The sequence below is a fragment of the Oncorhynchus gorbuscha genome, linkage group LG19 (genome assembly GCF_021184085.1).
Source record: "Oncorhynchus gorbuscha isolate QuinsamMale2020 ecotype Even-year linkage group LG19, OgorEven_v1.0, whole genome shotgun sequence".
Taxonomy (NCBI): Eukaryota; Metazoa; Chordata; class Actinopteri; order Salmoniformes; family Salmonidae; genus Oncorhynchus; species Oncorhynchus gorbuscha.
This window is the reverse complement of record NC_060191.1, coordinates 7,509,037-7,517,151: the sequence shown is the minus strand read 5'-3', so window position 1 is coordinate 7,517,151 and position 8,115 is coordinate 7,509,037.

Genomic DNA, 8,115 nt, shown 5'->3' with positions numbered 1-8,115 from the left:
CTAGCACACTCTGCTTTGTGCTCTCCCTCTCCCTCTGCCTAGCACACGTTGCTTTGTGCTCTCCCTCTCCCTCTGCCTAGCACACGCTGCTTTGTGCTCTCCCTCTCCCTCTGCCTAGCACACTCTGCTTTGTGCTCTCCCTCTCCCTCTGCCTAGCACACTCTGCTTTGTGCTCTCCCTCTCTCTCTCTGCCTAGCACACTCTGCTTTGTGCTCTCCCTCTCTCTCTGCCTAGCACACTCTGCTTTGTGCTCTCCCTCTCTCTCTCTGCCTAGCACACTCTGCTTTGTGCTCTCTCTCTTTCTCTCACCTTTTCCGTCTTCCTCTCTCTGTTCTGCTTTTCCTCATCAATATTCCTCTTCCCCCTCTTCCTCTATCAGTACATCCCCTGTCCCCCCTCTTCCTTTACCTTCCATCCCATCTTCCCTCACTCCCTTCATCCTATCCTACCACTAGCATGATCTTTGCTCACCATTCATCCATCCAATTCTCTGGATGTTTTACCTCTTTTCCCTTTCTCCCTCTGTCCCTCCTTCTCTCCCTGTGATAATCAGAGGAATAATGTGTCTCATTTGTATTCTTTATATATTCTGTTCTATTTATAATGGAGAGACATCAGCCTTCTACAGTCAGAGCACAGGGACATGGTGTGCATTGGGAGAGGAGAGAAAGAGCGATTGAACGAGGGAGGGAGGGAGTGGTGGTTCTGGGTTGAGGGGGGTAGGAAATTGGTCTGGCTAGCGGAACAGCTTTTCACCTCTCTCTCTCTCTCTTTCTCTCTCTCTCTCTCTCCATTCTGCTTTGTATTCTGCTGAGATGACAGGGGGAAAGCTTTATTGCTCGGAGTTGGTATCGATCGGGGCCCCTAGTAGGGGGGAAGGGGAAGGACGCACACTGCCGGCCCTTTCTCAACGACGCCTGCTTCAAATTCCACCTAAACCCACTCCTCCCTCTCTCTCGCTCCCTGACTCTGAAAAATCAAATTCAAGGCTCCTATTCTCCAAAGGGTAGGAGAGAAAGGTGTCTGCCTGCTTCCCCTGGCTGACCGAAGGCCTGAATGGAGCTTCAATCTGATAAGTCATCTTCCACAAACACAAACACAAACAACCAAAAGACAGGAGAATATATGACCCACCCATAACCCTTTCTTCTCTCCTCCCATGTTTCTACATAATGCTCATTGCCTCCTCTCCATGTTTCTATATAATGCTCCTTGCCTCCTCCTCTCCATGTTTCTACATAATGTTCCTTGCCTCCTCCTCTCCATGTTTCTATATAATGCTCCTTGCCTCCTCCTCTCCATGTTTCTACATAATGTTCCTTGCCTCCTCCTCTCCATGTTTCTACATAATGCTCCTTGCCTCCTCCTCTCCATGTTTCTACATCATGCTCATTGCCTCCTCCTCTCCATGTTTCTACATAATGCTCATTGCCTCCTCCTCTCCATGTTTCTACATAATGCTCCTTGCCTCCTCCTCTCCATGTTTCTATATAATGCTCATTGCCTCCTCCTCTCCATGTTTCTACATAATGCTCATTGCCTCCTCCTCTCCATGTTTCTACATAATGCTCCTTGCCTCCTCCTCTCCATGTTTCTATATAATGCTCATTGCCTCCTCCTCTCCATGTTTCTATATAATGCTCCTTGCCTCCTCCTCTCCATGTTTCTATATAATGCTCATTGCCTCCTCCTCTCCATGTTTCTATATAATGCTCCTTGCCTCCTCCTCTCCATGTTTCTATATAATGCTCCTTGCCTCCTCCTCTCCATGTTTCTATATAATGATCATTGCCTCCTCCTCTCCATGTTTCTATATAATGCTCCTTGCCTCCTCCTCTCCATGTTTCTACATAATGCTCCTTGCCTCCTCCTCTCCATGTTTCTACATAATGCTCCTTGCCTCCTCCTCTCCATGTTTCTACATAATGTTCCTTGCCTCCTCCTCTCCATGTTTCTACATAATGCTCCTTGCCTCCTCCTCTCCATGTTTCTACATAATGCTCATTGCCTCCTCCTCTCCATGTTTCTAAATAATGCTCATTGCCTCCTCCTCTCCATGTTTCTACATAATGTTCCTTGCCTCCTCCTCTCCATGTTTCTAAATAATGCTCATTGCCTCCTCCTCTCCATGTTTCTACATAATGCTCATTGCCTCCTCCTCTCCATGTTTCCATTCACCTCCAATACATTTATTTTTCTCTCCCAGGTGAATATTATTTATTTTGCAAGTGAAGAATGAACAGGCCCTAACATAATTCACACACACACACACACACACACACACACACACACACACACACACACACACACACACACACACACACACACACACACACACACACACACACACACACACACACACACACACACACACACACACACACACACACACAATGACCCTGGGTACAGTATGTTTCTCTAAAGCCCATAGAGATGCTTTATTCATTTTCATGCAGTAGCCCTTCTGCAATTCATCTCCAGAGTAGGATTTATAAACCAACAGATTCCAAATGCCTATTTCCTTTCCTCTGTCAGGAATGAACCAACCAGGCAGTGAAACAGAGCATCAGCTCCCGTCTGTTTATCCATTAAGGACATGTGTGACGCTTCGCATGTCACTGAGGAGCGGAACAGATTGGCCTTTAGGCCCACCGGGTTCAAGTCCATGACCAGAGGGCTGGAGGGTCCACTATTCCCCAGGGGGGAGAGTCTCCTGCTGTCTCCCCCCAGAGCGATGCTCCTCACCCCTCCTGTCCTGCTGGCTCTCTAAGCCCTACATAGACTGACTGATCACACACACATATGTAGACCTGAGCCTCCAGACTTAATGGACCTGTTTCAAATGGTACAGTATAATCACTGTCAATCAACTTAGCTAGCTACCGCTTTCTATTCACTATTCTCACAATAGAACTGTTTTTAGTTTTACAGCAGGAGTCTGCAGTGTTTTCATCCAAATTCATCATCACACCTGCTGCTTGGTTGACATGACCAACACACACCATCACCTGAGAAATCTCTGAGTGGAAAATCTGAAAAGATATATGTGCTATTTGAGTGAACAGTAAGCCTAGATTTCCTCCAGGTTTTATATTAAGTCCTAGCCGTGTGGTGTGGTGGATGTATGCCTTTAGATTGGGTTCAGTGATAAGAGTATCCACACACACACACACACACACACACACACACACACACACACACACACACACACACACACACACACACACACACACACACACACACACACACACACACACACACACACACACACACACACACACACACACACTAAGGGAGTAGATGTCTGCTACTGACGTGAATACATTCACACATGTAGACCTACACCTAATACAGTCCTGCTCTGGTGTCTGTCTAGACCTAATACAGTCCTGCTCTGGTGTCTGTCTAGACCTAATACAGTCCTGCTCTGGTGTCTGTCTAGACCTAATACAGTCCTGCTCTGGTGTCTGTCTAGACCTAATACAGTCCTGCTCTGGTGTCTGTCTAGACCTAATACAGTCCTGCTCTGGTGTCTGTCTAGACCTAATACAGTCCTGCTCTGGTGTCTGTCTAGACCTAATACAGTCCTGCTCTGGTGTCTGTCTAGACCTAATACAGTCCTGCTCTGGTGTCTGTCTAGACCTAATACAGCCCTGCTCTGGTGTCTGTCTAGACCTAATACAGCCCTGCTCTGGTGTTTGTCTAGACCTAATACAGCCCTGCTCTGGTGTCTGTCTAGACCTAATACAGCCCTTTTCTGGTGTCTGCCTAGACCTAATACAGCCCTGCTCTGGTGTCTGTCTAGACCTAATACAGCCCTGTTCTGGTGTCTGTCTAGACCTAATACAGCCCTGCACTGGTGTCTGTCTAGACCTGTTCTGGTGTCTGTCTAGACCTGTTCTGGTGTCTGTCTAGACCTAATACAGCCCTGTTCTGGTGTCTGTCTAGACCTGTTCTGGTGTTTGTCTAGACCTAATACAGTCCTGCTCTGGTGTCTGTCTAGACCTAATACAGCCCTGCACTGGTGTCTGTCTAGACCTAATACAGCCCTTTTCTGGTGTCTGTCTAGACCTAATACAGCCCTGCTCTGGTGTCTGTCTAGACCTAATACAGCCCTTTTCTGGTGTCTGTCTAGACCTAATACAGTCCTGCTCTGGTGTCTGTCTAGACCTAATACAGTCCTGCTCTGGTGTCTGTCTAGACCTAATACAGTCCTGCTCTGGTGTCTGTCTAGACCTAATACAGTCCTGCTCTGGTGTCTGTCTAGACCTAATACAGTCCTGCTCTGGTGTCTGTCTAGACCTAATACAGTCCTGCTCTGGTGTCTGTCTAGACCTAATACAGTCCTGCTCTGGTGTCTGTCTAGACCTAATACAGTCCTGCTCTGGTGTCTGTCTAGACCTAATACAGTCCTGCTCTGGTGTCTGTCTAGACCTAATACAGTCCTGCTCTGGTGTCTGTCTAGACCTAATACAGTCCTGCTCTGGTGTCTGTCTAGACCTAATACAGTCCTGCTCTGGTGTCTGTCTAGACCTAATACAGTCCTGCTCTGGTGTCTGTCTAGACCTAATACAGTCCTGCTCTGGTGTCTGTCTAGACCTAATACAGTCCTGCTCTGGTGTCTGTCTAGACCTAATACAGTCCTGCTCTGGTGTCTGTCTAGACCTAATACAGTCCTGCTCTGGTGTCTGTCTAGACCTAATACAGCCCTGCTCTGGTGTCTGTCTAGACCTAATACAGCCCTGCTCTGGTGTTTGTCTAGACCTAATACAGCCCTGCTCTGGTGTCTGTCTAGACCTAATACAGCCCTTTTCTGGTGTCTGCCTAGACCTAATACAGCCCTGCTCTGGTGTCTGTCTAGACCTAATACAGCCCTGTTCTGGTGTCTGTCTAGACCTAATACAGCCCTGCACTGGTGTCTGTCTAGACCTGTTCTGGTGTCTGTCTAGACCTGTTCTGGTGTCTGTCTAGACCTAATACAGCCCTGTTCTGGTGTCTGTCTAGACCTGTTCTGGTGTTTGTCTAGACCTAATACAGTCCTGCTCTGGTGTCTGTCTAGACCTAATACAGCCCTGCACTGGTGTCTGTCTAGACCTAATACAGCCCTTTTCTGGTGTCTGTCTAGACCTAATACAGCCCTGCTCTGGTGTCTGTCTAGACCTAATACAGCCCTTTTCTGGTGTCTGTCTAGACCTAATTACATCCCTGTTCTGGTGTCTGTCTAGACCTAATACATCCCTGTTCTGGTGTCTGTCTAGACCTAATACAGCCCTGCTCTGGTGTCTGTCTAGACCTAATACAGCCCTTTTCTGGTGTCTGTCTAGACCTAATACAGCCCTGTTCTGGTGTCTGTCTAGACCTGTTCTGGTGTTTGTCTAGACCTAATACAGTCCTGCTCTGGTGTCTGTCTAGACCTAATACAGCCCTGCTCTGGTGTCTGTCTAGACCTAATACAGTCCTGCTCTGGTGTCTGTCTAGACCTAATACAGCCCTGCTCTGGTGTCTGTCTAGACCTAATACAGCCCTGCTGTGGTGTCTGTCTAGACCTAATACAGCCCTGCTCTGGTGTTTGTCTAGACCTAATACAGCCCTGCTCTGGGGTCTGTCTAGACCTAATACAGCCCTTTTCTGGTGTCTGTCTAGACCTAATACAGCCCTGCTCTGGTGTCTGTCTAGACCTAATACAGCCCTGTTCTGGTGTCTGTCTAGACCTAATACAGCCCTGCACTGGTGTCTGTCTAGACCTGTTCTGGTGTCTGTCTAGACCTAATACAGCCCTGTTCTGGTGTCTGTCTAGACCTGTTCTGGTGTTTGTCTAGACCTAATACAGCCCTGCACTGGTGTCTGTCTAGACCTAATACAGCCCTTTTCTGGTGTCTGTCTAGACCTAATACATCCCTGTTCTGGTGTCTGTCTAGACCTAATACATCCCTGTTCTGGTGTCTGTCTAGACCTAATACAGCCCTGCTCTGGTGTCTGTCTAGACCTAATACAGCCCTGCTCTGGTGTCTGTATAGACCTAATACAGCCCTGTTCTGGTGTCTGTCTAGACCTAATACAGCCCTGCTCTGGTGTCTGTCTAGACCTGTTCTGGTGTCTGTCTAGACCTAATACAGTCCTGCGCTGGTGTCTGTCTAGACCTATTACAGCCCTGCTCTGGTGTCTGTCTAGACCTATTACAGGCCTGTTCTGGTGTCTGTCTAGACCTAATACAGCCCTGCACTGGTGTCTGTCTAGACCTAATACAGCCCTGCACTGGTGTTTGTCTAGACCTAATACAGCCCTTTTCTGGTGTCTGTCTAGACCTAATACATCCCTGTTCTTGTCACGCCCTGACCTTAGTTATCTTTATTTTCTTTATTATTTTGGTTAGGTCAGGGTGTGACGAGGGTGGTTTGTTTAGTTTTTGTATTGTCTAGGGGTTTTTGTAGTCTAGGTGTTTATATGTCTATGGTTGCCTAGATTGATTCTCAATCAGAGGCAGCTGTTTATCGTTGTCTCTGATTGGGGACCATATTTAGGTAGCCATTTTGTCTAGAGTATTTGTGGGTTCTTATTCTATGTTTAGTTGCCTGTCTGCACTACTCATATTTGCTTCACGGTTCGTTTTGTTAGTTTTGTTCAGTGATCTTTCTTTAATAAAATAATTATGTACGCTTACCACACTGCGCCTTGGTCTCCTCTATATGACGACATTGACAGAAGAACCCACCAAATAAGGACCAAGCAGCGAGTGAATGAGGAGCGGACATCCTGGGCCTGGGAGAAAGATGAGTGGAGGACATCCTGGACCCGGGAGAAATATGAGTGGAGGACATCCTGGACCTGGGAGGAGGTAATGGCAGGGGACAAGACCCTGCCATGGAAGCAGGGGGAGATAGCACTGGAGGAAAGGCGACGATACGAGGAGTCAAGGCAACCACAGAAACCCCAAGAAAAATGTTTGGGGTGAGGCACTTGGAGCAGCCGAGGAGTAAACCAGAGCCAGTCTGGGAGACGGAGGATTCGGAGGAGAGAGAAATGGGGGAGTTATTGAGTTGGTGGAGGACGCAAGGATTTGGAATAAAAGAACGTGTTGTCAGTTTGGTGCCACCTGAGTAAGCTCTCCGTACTGGTCCTGAAACGTGTGTTAAAGTTCCGGAACAATTGATGCCGGCTATACACACCAGGTCTCCAGTGTACCTTCAAGACCCAGTGTGTCCTGTTCCTGCTCCTGGCACTCGCCCTGAGGTGCGGGTCTCCAGCCCGGTACCACCAGTACCGGCACCACGCACTAGGCCTATAGTGCGCCTCGGCAGTCCAGAGCGTCCGGCGATAGTACCCAGTCCAGAGCGTCTGGCGACGATCCCCAGTCCGGAGCCTCCAGCGACGATCCCCAGCCCGGGTCTCTAGCAATGATCCCCAGCCCGGGGTATCCAGCGACGGTCCCCAGCCCGGGGTATCCTGCGACGGTCCCCAGTCCAGAACCTCCAGCGATGATCCACGCTGCAAGGGTCCCCAGCCAGGGGCCTACGGCGAGGATCCGCAATCCAGAGCCTCCGGCGATGATCCACGGGTCTGTGCTACAAGGGCGGAGGGATCAGTGTAAAGAAGGGGGAAGGCGTCCAGAACCAGAGCCGCCACCGAAGTTAGACGCCCACCCAGACCCTCCCATATAGGTTTAGGTTTGCTGCCGGGAGTCCGCACCTTTGGCGGGGGGTACTGTCACGCCCTGACCTTAGTTATCTTTGTTTTCTTTATTATTTTGGTTAGGGCAGGGTGTGACGAGGGTGGTTTGTTTAGTTTTTGTATTGTATATATTTTTTTTGTATTGTCTAGGGATTTTTGTAGTCCAGGTGTTTATATGTCTATGGTTGCCTAGATTGGTTCTCAATCAGGGGCAGCTGTTTATCGTTTGCCTCTGATTGGGGACCATATTTAGGTAGCCATTTTGTCTAGAGTATTTGTGGGTTCTTATTCTATGTTTATTTGCCTGTCTGCACTACTCATATATGCTTCACGGTTCGTTTTGTTAGTTTTGTTCAGTGTTCTTTCTTTAATAGAAGAAGTATGTACGCTTACCACACTGCGCCTTGGTCTCCTCCATATGACGACCGTGACAGTTCTGGTGTCTGT